Source organism: Gorilla gorilla, chromosome 11 (genome assembly GCF_029281585.2).
Source record: "Gorilla gorilla gorilla isolate KB3781 chromosome 11, NHGRI_mGorGor1-v2.1_pri, whole genome shotgun sequence".
Lineage (NCBI taxonomy): Eukaryota > Metazoa > Chordata > Mammalia > Primates > Hominidae > Gorilla > Gorilla gorilla.
In genome coordinates, this window is record NC_073235.2 from 1844593 (window position 1) to 1859072 (window position 14480).

Below are 14480 nucleotides of genomic sequence, written 5' to 3' on the forward strand. Positions count from 1 at the left end.
AAAATGGAAATATCTACACAGATATCTGCATATACATGGAAATATCTACACAGCTATCTCTTTACACATGGAAATAACTACACCGCTATCTGAATGAACATGGAAATATCTACACCGCCATCTGTATTAACATGGGAATATCTGCACCGCAATCTGTATGAACATATAAATATCTACACCGCCATCTGTATTAAGATGGAGATATCTACACCGCTATCTCTATAAACTTGGAAATATCTACACCGCTACCTGTATAAACATGGAAATATCAGCACCGCTATCTGTATGAACATGGAAATATCTACACCGCTCTCTGTATGAACATGGAAATATCTACACCTCTATCTGTATGAACATGGAAATATCTACACCGCTATCTGTATGAACATGGAAATATCTACACCGCTATCTGTTTAAACATGGGAATATCTACACCGGTATCTGCATGAAAATGGAAATATCTACACAGCTATCTGCATATACATGGAAATATCTACACAGCTATCTGTATGAACATGGAAATATCTGCACCGACATCTGTATGAAAATATAAACATCTACACCGCCATCTGTATTAAGAAGGAGATATCTACACCGCTATCTCTTTAAACATGGAAATATCTACACCGCCATCTGTATGAACATGGAAATATCTGCCCCGCCATCTGTATGAACATATAAACATCTACACCGCCATCTGTATTAAGAAGGAGATATCTACACCGCTATCTGTATAAACAAGGAAATATCTACACTGCTGTCTGTATAAACATGGAAATATCTACACCGCTATCTGTATGAACATGGAAATATCTACACCGCTACCTGTATAAACATGGAAATATCAGCACCGCTATCTGTATGAACATGGAAATATCTACACCGCTATCTGTGTAAACATGCATATATCTTCACCGCTATCTGTATAAACATGGAAATATCTACACCGCTATCTGTATGAACATGGAAATATCTACACCGCTATCTATTTAAACATGGAAATATCTACACCGCAATCTGCATGAAAATGGAAATATCTACACAGATATCTGCATATACATGGAAATATCTACACAGCTATCTCTTTACACACGGAAATATCTACACCGCTAAATCTATAAACAAGGAAATATCTACACCGCCATCTGTATGAACATGGAAATATCTGCACCGCCATCTGTATGAACATATAAATATCTACACCGCCATCTGTATTAAGAAGGAGATATCTACACCGCTATCTGTATAAACATGGAAATATCTACACCGCAATCTGTATGAACATGGAAATATCTACACCACTACCTGTATAAACATGGAAATATCAGCACCGCTATCTGTATAAACATGGAAATATCTACACTTCTACCTGTATAAACATGGAAATATAAGCACCGCTATCTGTATGAACATGGAAATATCTACACAGCCATCTGGATGAACATGGAAATATCTACACGGCTATCTGTATGAACATGGAAATATCTACACCGCTATCTGTATGAACATGGATATATCTACACAGCCATGTGGATGAACATGGAAATATCTACACTGCTATCTGTGTAGACATGCATACATCTCCACCGCTATCTGTATAAACATGGAAATATCTACACCGCTATCTGTATGAACATGGAAATATCTACACCACTATCTGTATCAACATGGAAATATCTACACCGCTATCTGTTTGAACATGGAAATATATACACCGCTATCTTCATCAAAATGGAAATATCTACACAGCTATCTGCATATACATGGAAATATCTACACAGCTATCTCTTTACACATGGAAATAACTACACCGCTATCTGTATAAACATGGAAATATCTACACTTCTACCTGTATAAACATGGAAATATAAGCACCGCTATCTGTATGAACATGGAAATATCTACACAGCCATCTGGATGAACATGGAAACATCTACACGGCTATCTGTATGAACATGGAAATATCTACACCGCTATCTGTATGAACATGGATATATCTACCCAGCCATCTGGATGAACATGGAAATATCTACACTGCTATCTGTGTAGACATGCATACATCTTCACCGCTATTTGTATAAACATGGAAATATCTACACCGCTATCTGTATGAACATGGAAATATCTACACCACTATCTGTATCAACATGGAAATATCTACACCGCTATCTGTTTGAACATGGAAATATGTACACCGCTATCTTCATGAAAATGGAAATATCTACACAGATATCTGCATATACATGGAAATATCTACACAGCTATCTCTTTACACATGGAAATAACTACACCGCTATCTGTATGAACATGGAAATATCTACACCGCCATCTGTATTAACATGGAAATATCTGCACCGCAATCTGTATGAACATATAAATATCTACACCGCCATCTGTATTAAGATGGAGATATCTACACCGCTATCTCTATAAACTTGGAAATATCTACACCGCTACCTGTATAAACATGGAAATATCAGCACCGCTATCTGTATGAACATGGAAATATCTACACCGCTCTCTGTATGAACATGGAAATATCTACCCCTCTATCTGTATGAACATGGAAATATCTACACCGCTATCTGTACGAACATGGAAATATCTACACCGCTATCTGTTTGAACATGGAAATATCTACACCGCTATCTGCATGAAAATGGAAATATCTACACAGCTATCTGCATATACATGGAAATATCTACACAGCTATCTGTATGAACATGGAAATATCTGCACCGACATCTGTATGAAAATATAAACATCTACACCGCCATCTGTATTAAGAAGGAGATATCTACACCGCTATCTCTTTAAACATGGAAATATCTACACCGCCATCTGTATGAACATGGAAATATCTGCCCCGCCATCTGTATGAACATATAAACATCTACACCGCCATCTGTATTAAGAAGGAGATATCTACACCGCTATCTGTATAAACAAGGAAATATCTACACTGCTGTCTGTATAAACATGGAAATATCTACACCGCTATCTGTATGAACATGGAAATATCTACACCGCTACCTGTATAAACATGGAAATATCAGCACCGCTATCTGTATGAACATGGAAATATCTACACCGCTATCTGTGTAAACATGCATATATCTTCACCGCTATCTGTATAAACATGGAAATATCTACACCGCTATCTGTATGAACATGGAAATATCTACACCGCTATCTATTTAAACATGGAAATATCTACACCGCAATCTGCATGAAAATGGAAATATCTACACAGATATCTGCATATACATGGAAATATCTACACAGCTATCTCTTTACACATGGAAATATCTACACCGCTAAATCTATAAACATGGAAATATCTACACCGCCATCTGTATGAAAATGGAAATATCTGCACCGCCATCTGTATGAACATATAAATATCTACACCGCCATCTGTATTAAGAAGGAGATATCTACACCGCTATCTGTATAAACATGGAAATATCTACACCGCAATCTGTATGAACATGGAAATATCTACACCACTACCTGTATAAACATGGAAATATCAGCACCGCTATCTGTATAAACATGGAAATATCTACACTTCTACCTGTATAAACATGGAAATATAAGCACCGCTATCTGTATGAACATGGAAATATCTACACAGCCATCTGGATGAACATGGAAATATCTACACGGCTATCTGTATGAACATGGAAATATCTACACCGCTATCTGAATGAACATGGATATATCTACACAGCCATGTGGATGAACATGGAAATATCCACACTGCTATCTGTGTAGACATGCATACATCTTCACCGCTATCTGTATAAACATGGAAATATCTACACCGCTATCTGTATGAACATGGAAATATCTACACCACTATCTGTATCAACATGGAAATATCTACACCACTATCTGTTTGAACATGGAAATATATACACCGCTATCTTCATCAAAATGGAAATATCTACACAGCTATCTGCATATACATGGAAATATCTACACAGCTATCTCTTTACACATGGAAATAACTACACCGCTATCTGTATGAACATGGAAATATCTACACCGCCCTCTGTATTAACATGGGAATATCTGCACCGCCATCTGTATGAACATATAAATATCTACACCGCCATCTGTATTAAGATGGAGATATCTACACCGCTATCTGTATAAACATGGAAATATCTACACCGCTACCTGTATAAACATGGAAATATCAGCACCGCTATCTGTATGAACATGGAAATATCTACACCGCTATCTGTATGAACATGGAAATATCTACACCTCTATCTGTATGAACATGGAAATATCTACACCGCTATCTGTATGAACATGGAAATATCTACACCGCTATCTGTTTGAACATGGAAATATCTACACCGCTATCTGCATGAAAATGGAAATATCTACACAGCTATCTGCATATACATGGAAATATCTACACAGCTATCTGTATGAACATGGAAATATCTGCACCGCCATCTGTATGAACATATAAACATCTACACCGCCATCTGTATTAAGAAGGAGATATCTACACCGCTATCTCTATAAACATGGAAATATCTACACCGCCATCTGTATGAACATGGAAATATCTGCCCCGCCATCTGTACGAACATATAAACATCTACACCGCCGTCTGTATTAAGGAGATATCTACCCCGCTATCTGTATAAACAAGGAAATATCTACACTGCTGTCTGTATAAACATGGAAATATCTACACCGCTATCTGTATGAACATGGAAATATCTACACCACTACCTGTATAAACATGGAAATATCAGCACCGCTATCGGTATGAACATGGAAATATCTACACCGCTATGTGTAGGAACATGGAAATATCTACACCGCCATCTGTATGAACATGGAAATATCTTCACTGCCATCTGTATGAACATGGATATATCTACACAGCCATCTGTATGAACATGGAAATATCTAACCCGCTATCTGTATGAACATGGAAATATCTACACCGCTATCTTTATGAACATGGAAATATCTTCAACGCCATCTGTATGAAAATGGATATGTCTACACAGCCATCTGGATGAACATGGAAATATCTACACCGCTATCTGTATGAACATGGAAATATCTACACCGCTATCTGTGTAAACATGCATACATCTTCACCGCTATCTGTATAAACATGGAAATATCTACACCGCTATCTGTATGAACATGGAAATACCTACACCGCTATCTATTAGAAAATGGAAATATCTACACCGCAATCTGCATGAAAATGGAAATATCTACACAGCTATCTGCATATACATGGAAATATCTACACAGCTATCTCTTTACACATGGAAATAACTGCACCGCTATCTGTATGAACATGGAAATATCTACCCCGCCATCTGTATTAACATGGGAATATCTGCACCGCCATCTGTATGAACATATAAATATCTACACCGCCATCTGTATTAAGATGGAGATATCTACACCGCTGTCTGTATAAACATGGAAATATCTACACTGCTACCTGTATAAACATGGAAATATCAGCACCGCTATCTGTATGAACATGGAAATATCTACACCGCTATCTGTATGAACATGGAAATATCTACACCTCTATCTGTATGAACATGGAAATATCTACACCGCTATCTGTATGAACATGGAAATATCTACACTGCTATCTGTTTGAACATGGAAATATCTACACCGCTATCTGCATGAAAATGGAAATATCTACACTGCTATCTGCATATACATGGAAATATCTTCACAGCTATCTGTATGAACATGGAAATATCTGCACCGCCATCTGTATGAACATATAAACATCTACACCGCCATCTGTATTAAGAAGGAGATATCTACACCGCTATCTCTATAAACATGGAAATATCTACACCGCCATCTGTATGAACATGGAAATATCTGCCCCGCCATCTGTATGAACATATAAACATCTACACCGCCGTCTGTATTAAGAGGGAGATATCTACACCGCTATCTGTATAAACAAGGAAATATCTACACTGCTGTCTGTATAAACATGAAAATATCTACACTGCTATCTGTATGAACATGGAAATATCTACACCGCTACCTCTATAAACATGGAAATATCAGCACCGCTATCGGTATGCACATGGAAATATCTACACCGCTATGTGTAGGAACATGGAAATATCTACACCGCCATCTGTATGAACATGGAAATATCTTCACCGCCATCTGTATGAAGATGGATATATCTACACAGCCATCTGTATGAACATGGAAATATCTAACCCGCTATCTGTATGAACATGGATATATCTACAACGCTATCTTTATGAACATGGAAATATCTTCAACGCCATCTGTATGAAAAGGGATATGTCTCCACAGCCATCTGGATGAACATGGAAATATCTACAACGCTATCTGTATGAACATGGAAATATCTACACCGCTATCTGTGTAAACATGCATACATCTTCACCGCTATCTGTATAAACATGGAAATATCTACACCGCTATCTGTATGAACATGGAAATATCTACACCGCTATCTGTATGAACATGGAAATATCTACACCTCTATCTGTATGAACATGGAAATATCTACACCGCTATCTGTATGAACATGGAAATATCTACACCGCTATCTGTTTGAACATGGAAATATCTACACCGCTATCTGCATGAAAATGGAAATATCTACACAGCTATCTGCATATACATGGAAATATCTACACAGCTATCTGTATGAACATGGAAATATCTGCACCGCCATCTGTATGAACATATAAACATCTACACCGCCATCTGTATTAAGAAGGAGATATCTACACCTCTATCTCTATAAACATGGAAATATCTACACCGCCATCTGTATGAACATGGAAATATCTGCCCCGCCATCTGTATGAACATATAAACATCTACACCGCCGTCTGTATTAAGGAGATATCTACCCCGCTATCTGTATAAACAAGGAAATATCTACACTGCTGTCTGTATAAACATGGAAATATCTACACCGCTATCTGTATGAACATGGAAATATCTACACCACTACCTGTATAAACATGGAAATATCAGCACCGCTATCGGTATGAACTTGGAAATATCTACACCGCTATGTGTAGGAACATGGAAATATCTACACCGCCATCTGTATGAACATGGAAATATCTTCACCGCCATCTGTATGAACATGGATATATCTACACAGCCATCTGTATGAACATGGAAATATCTACACCGCTATCTTTATGAACATGGAAATATCTTCAACGCCATGTGTATGAAAATGGATATGTCTACACAGCCATCTGGATGAACATGGAAATATCTAAACCGCTATCTGTATGAACATGGAAATATCTACACCGCTATCTGTGTAAACATGCATACATCTTCACCGCTATCTGTATAAACATGGAAATATCTACACCGCTATCTGTATGAACATGGAAATACCTACACCGCTATCTATTAGAAAATGGAAATATCTACACCGCAATCTGCATGAAAATGGAAATATCTACACAGCTATCTGCATATACATGGAAATATCTACACAGCTATCTCTTTACACATGGAAATAACTGCACCGCTATCTGTATGAACATGGAAATATCTACCCCGCCATCTGTATTAACATGGGAATATCTGCACCGCCATCTGTATGAACATATAAATATCTACACCGCCATCTGTATTAAGATGGAGATATCTACACCGCTGTCTGTATAAACATGGAAATATCTACACTGCTACCTGTATAAACATGGAAATATCAGCACCGCTATCTGTATGAACATGGAAATATCTACACCGCTATCTGTATGAACATGGAAATATCTACACCTCTATCTGTATGAACATGGAAATATCTACACCGCTATCTGTATGAACATGGAAATATCTACACTGCTATCTGTTTGAACATGGAAATATCTACACCGCTATCTGCATGAAAATGGAAATATCTACACTGCTATCTGCATATACATGGAAATATCTACACAGCTATCTGTATGAACATGGAAATATCTGCACCGCCATCTGTATGAACATATAAACATCTACACCGCCATCTGTATTAAGAAGGAGATATCTACACCGCTATCTCTATAAACATGGAAATATCTACACCGCCATCTGTATGAACATGGAAATATCTGCCCCGCCATCTGTATGAACATATAAACATCTACACCGCCGTCTGTATTAAGAGGGAGATATCTACACCGCTATCTGTATAAACAAGGAAATATCTACACTGCTGTCTGTATAAACATGAAAATATCTACACCGCTATCTGTATGAACATGGAAATATCTACACCGCTACCTGCATAAACATGGAAATATCAGCACCGCTATCGGTATGCACATGGAAAAATCTACACCGCTATGTGTAGGAACATGGAAATATCTACACCGCCATCTGTATGAACATGGAAATATCTTCACCGCCATCTGTATGAACATGGATATATCTACACAGCCATCTGTATGAACATGGAAATATCTAACCCGCTATCTGTATGAACATGGATATATCTACACCGCTATCTTTATGAACATGGAAATATCTTCAACGCCATCTGTATGAAAAGGGATATGTCTCCACAGCCATCTGGATGAACATGGAAATATCTACAACGCTATCTGTATGAACATGGAAATATCTACACCGCTATCTGTGTAAACATGCATACATCTTCACCGCTATCTGTATAAACATGGAAATATCTACACCGCTATCTGTATGAACATGGAAATATCTACACCGCTATCTGTATGAACATGGAAATATCTACACATCTATTTGTATGAACATGGAAATATCTACACCGCTATCTGTATGAACATGGAAATATCTACACCGCTATCTGTTTGAACATGGAAATATCTACACCGCTATCTGCATGAAAATGGAAATATCTACACAGCTATCTGCATATACATGGAAATATCTACACAGCTATCTGTATGAACATGGAAATATCTGCACCGCCATCTGTATGAACATATAAACATCTACACCGCCATCTGTATTAAGAAGGAGATATCTACACCGCTATCTCTATAAACATGGAAATATCTACACCGCCATCTGTATGAACATGGAAATATCTGCCCCGCCATCTGTATGAACATATAAACATCTACACCGCCGTCTGTATTAAGGAGATATCTACCCCGCTATCTGTATAAACAAGGAAATATCTACACTGCTGTCTGTATAAACATGGAAATATCTACACCGCTATCTGTATGAACATGGAAATATCTACACCACTACCTGTATAAACATGGAAATATCAGCACCTCTATCGGTATGAACTTGGAAATATCTACACCGCTATGTGTAGGAAGATGGAAATATCTACACCGCCATCTGTATGAACATGGAAATATCTTCACCGCCATCTGTATGAACATGGATATATCTACACAGCCATCTGTATGAACATGGAAATATCTACACCGCTATCTTTATGAACATGGAAATATCTTCAATGCCATCTGTATGAAAATGGATATGTCTTCACAGCCATCTGGATGAACATGGAAATATCTAAACCGCTATCTGTATGAACATGGAAATATCTACACCGATATCTGTGTAAACATGCATACATCTTCACCGCTATCTGTATAAACATGGAAATATCTACACCGCTATCTGTATGAACATGGAAATACCTACACCGCTATCTATTAGAAAATGGAAATATCTACAACGCAATCTGCATGAAAATGGAAATATCTACACAGCTATCTGCATATACATAGAAATATCTACACAGCTATCTCTTTACACATGGAAATAACTGCACCGCTATCTGTATGAACATGGAAATATCTACCCCGCCATCTGTATTAACATGGGAATATCTGCACCGCCATCTGTATGAACATATAAATATCTACACCGCCATCTGTATTAAGATGGAGATATCTACACCGCTATCTGTATAAACATGGAAATATCTACACCGCTACCTGTATAAACATGGAAATATCAGCACCGCTATCTGTATGAACATGGAAATATCTACACCGCTATCTGTATGAACATGGAAATATCTACACCTCTATCTGTATGAACATGGAAATATCTACACCACTATCTGTATGAACATGGAAATATCTACACTGCTATCTGTTTGAACATGGAAATATCTACACCGCTATCTGCATGAAAATGGAAATATCTGCACTGCTATCTGCATATACATGGAAATATCTACACAGCTATCTGTATGAACATGGAAATATCTGCACCGCCATCTGTATGAACATATAAACATCTACACCGCCATCTGTATTAAGAAGGAGATATCTACACCGCTATCTCTATAAACATGGAAATATCTACACCGCCATCTGTATGAACATGGAAATATCTGCCCCGCCATCTGTATGAACATATAAACATCTACACCGCCGTCTGTATTAAGAGGGAGATATCTACACCGCTATCTGTATAAACAAGGAAATATCTACACTGCTGTCTCTATAAACATGAAAATATCTTCACCGCTATCTGTATGAACATGGAAATATCTACACCGCTAGCTGTACAAACATGGAAATATCAGCACCGCTATCGGTATGAACATGGAAATATCTACACCGCTATGTGTAGGAACATGGAAATATCTACACCGCCATCTGTATGAACATGGAAATATCTTCACCGCCATCTGTATGAACATGGATATATCTACACAGCCATCTGTATGAACATGGAAATATCTAACCAGCTATCTGTATGAACATGGATATATCTACACCGCTATCTTTACGAACATGGAAATATCTTCAACGCCATCTGTATGAAAAGGGTTATGTCTCCACAGCCATCTGGATGAACATGGAAATATCTACAACGCTATCTGTATGAACATGGAAATATCTACACCGCTATCTGTGTAAACATGCATACATCTTCACCGCTATCTGTATGAACATGGAAATATCTACACCGCTATCTATTTGAACATGGAAATATCTACACCGCAATCTGCATGAAAATGGAAATATCTACACAGATATCTGCATATACATGGAAATATCTACACAGCTATCTCTTTACACATGGAAATACCTACACCGCTAAATCTATAAACATGGAAATATCTACACCGCCATCTGTATGAACATGGAAATATCTGCACGGCCATCTGTATGAACATATAAATATCTACACCGCCATCTCTATTAAGAAGGAGATATCTACACCGCTATCTGTATAAACATGGAAATATCTACACCGCTATCTGTATGAACATGGAAATATCTACACCGCTATCTGTATAAACATGGAAATATGTACACCGCTACCTGTATAAACATGGATATATCTACACAGCCATCTGGATGAACATGGAAATATCTACACCGCTATCTGTATCAACATGGAAATATCTACACCGCTATCTGTATGAACATGGAAATATCTACACCGCTATCTGTATGAACATGGAAATATCTACACCGCTATCTGTATGAACATGGAAATATCTTCACCGCCATCTGTATTAACATGGATATATCTACACAGCCATCTGGATGAACATGGAAATATCTACACCGCTATCTGTTTAAACATGCATACATCTTCACCGCTATCTGCATGAAAATGGAAATATCTACACAGCTATCTGCATATACATGGAAATATCTACAAAGCTATCTCTTTACTCATGGTAATAACTACACTGCTATCTCTATAATCATGGAAATATCTACAACGCCATCTGTATGAACATGGAAATATCTGCACCGCCATTTGTATGAACATATAAATATCTACACCACCATCTGTATTAAGATGGAGATATCTACACCACTATCTGTATGAACTTGGAAAAATCTACACCACTATCTGTATAAACATCGAAATATCAACACCGCTTTCTGTATAAACCTGGGAATATCTACACCGCTACCTGAATAAACATGGAAATATCAGCACCGCTATCTGTATGAACATGGAAATAGCTACACAGCCATCTGGATGAACATGGAAATACGTACACCGATATCTGTATGGACATGGAAATATCTTCACAGCCATCTGTATGAACATGGATATATCTACACAGCCATCTGGATGAACAAGGAAATATCAGCACCGCTGTCTGTATAAACATGGAAATATCTACACCGCTATCTGTATGAACATGGAAATATCTACACCGCTATCTGTATGAACATGGAAATATCTTCACCGCCATCTGTATGAACATGGATATATCTACACAGCAATCTGGATGAACATGGTAATATCTACACCGCTATCTGTATGAACATGGAAATATCTACACCGCTATCTGTGTAAACATGCATACAACTTCACCGCTGTCTGTATAAACATGGAATTATCTACACAGCTATCTGTATGAACATGGAAATATCTGCACCGCCATCTGTATGAACATATAAATACCTATGCCGCCATCTGTATTAAGATTGAGGTATCTACACCGCTATCTGTATTAACCTGGAAATATCTACACAGCTACCTGTATAAACATGGAAATATCAGCACCGCAATCTGTATGAACATGGAAATATCTACACCGATATCTGTATGAACATGGAAATATCTACACCACTATCTGTATGAACATGGAAATAGCTACACTGCCATCTGGATGAACATTGAAATATCTACACCGCTATCTGTATGAACATGGATATATCTACACAGCCATCTGGATGAACATGGAAATATCTACACAGCTATCTGTATGAACATGGAAATACATACACCGCTATCTGTATGAACATGGAAATATCTACTCCAATATCTGTATGAACATGGAAATAGCTACACCGCTATCTGTATGAACATGGAAATATCTACACTGCTATCTGTATGAACATGGATATATCTACACAGCCATCTGGATGAACATGGAAATATCTACACCGGTATATGTATGAACATGGAAATATGTACACCGCTATCTGTGTAAACATGCATAAATCTTCACCGCAATCTGTATAAGCATGAAAATATCTACACCGCTATCTGTATGAACATGGAAATATCTACACCGCTATCTGTTTGAACATGGATATATCTACACAGCCATCTGAATGAACATGGAAATATCTACACCGCTATCTCTATGAACATGGAAATATCTACACCGCTATCTGTAGGAACATGGAAATATCTACACCGCTATCTATTTGAACATGGAAATATCTACACCGCAATCTGCATGAAAATGGAAATATCTACACAGATATCTGCATATACATGGAAATATCTACACAGCTATCTCCTTACACATGGAAATATCTACACCGCTAAATCTATAAACATGGAAATATCTACACCACCATCTGTATGAACATGGAAATATCTGCACCACCATCTGTATGAACATATAAATATCTACACCGCCATCTGCATTAAAAAGGAGATATCGACACCGCTATCTGTATAAACATGGAAATATCTACACCGCTATCTGTATGAACATGGAAATATCTACACCGCTATCTGTATAAACATGGAAATATGTACACCGCTACCTGTATAAACATGGATATATGTACACAGCCATCTGGATGAACATGGAAATATCTACACCGCTATCTGTATGAACATGGATATATCTACACAGCCATGTGGATGAACATGGAAATATCTACACTGCTATCTGTGTAGACATGCATACATCTTCACCGCTATCTGTATAAACATGGAAATATCTACACCGCTATCTGTATGAACATGGAAATATCTACACCACTATCTGTATCAACATGGAAATATCTACACGGCTATCTGTTTGAACATGGAAATATATACACCGCTATCTTCATCAAAATGGAAATATCTACACAGCTATCTGCATATACATGGAAATATCTACACAGCTATCTCTTTACACATGGAAATAACTACACCGCTATCTGTATAAACATGGAAATATCAACACTTCTACCTGTATAAACATGGAAATATAAGCACCGCTATCTGTATGAACGTGGAAATATCTACACAGCCATCTGGATGAACATGGAAACATCTACACGGCTATCTGTATGAACATGGAAATATCTACAACGCTATCTGTATGAACATGGATATATCTACCCAGTCATCTGGATGAACATGGAAATATCTACACTGCTATCTGTGTAGACATGCATACATCTTCACCGCTATCTGTATAAACATGGAAATATCTACACCGCTATCTGTATGAACATGGAAATATCTACACCACTATCTGTATCAACATGGAAATATCTACACCGCTATCTGTTTGAACATGGAAATATGTACACCGCTATCTTAATGAAAATGGAAATATCTACACAGATATCTGCATATACATGGAAATATCTACACAGCTATCTCTTTACACATGGAAATAACTACACCGCTATCTGTATGAACATGGAAATATCTACACCGCCATCTGTATTAACATGGGAATATCTGCACCGCAATCTGTATGAACATATAAATATCTACACCGCCAT